Source organism: Trachymyrmex cornetzi, unplaced genomic scaffold (genome assembly GCF_001594075.2).
Source record: "Trachymyrmex cornetzi isolate Tcor2-1 unplaced genomic scaffold, Tcor1.1 scaffold321, whole genome shotgun sequence".
In the NCBI taxonomy this organism is placed as follows: Eukaryota; Metazoa; Arthropoda; class Insecta; order Hymenoptera; family Formicidae; genus Trachymyrmex; species Trachymyrmex cornetzi.
In genome coordinates this window covers 1,008,619-1,009,107 of record NW_017297908.1, presented here as the reverse complement: position 1 = coordinate 1,009,107, position 489 = coordinate 1,008,619, and positions in this window count along the sequence as shown.

The window sequence follows — 489 nt, the reverse complement described above, 5'->3', positions numbered from 1 at the left end:
TTAAGAGCGGTTGATTTCACAAGTGCAAAATAGATTAAATATTATAAAATGTATTCACAAAAGGATATTTAATACATCACTGGTTTTTTATATTCATCTGACAAGATACGTTCGTATTTGCAAGTTAAACATGAATTTCAATTGGACAATTTACACTTTTTACATAGAACATGATTATGCTCACGATGTCAGGAGATGTTATTATTAATTTATTCGTTTCTTGGAGGTTTTACACAAATGCAACCGTTATTTAAGACATTGGATTATTTACTCTTCTTATATTAATGACAAGATTGTTCTTGAGTCCATTAGGAAACGTTACAATTAATTTTTTATGATAAAATTATGCTAGCGACATTAGGATAAGTTATAATTATTTTTATTATATATTTTTTAAGATTTTACCAATGTGACCGTTTTTTATGATAAAGTTGTTTTGCATTGAAAATAACCCGATCGGAGTCGAAACGTTTGTAATATTATTATTTT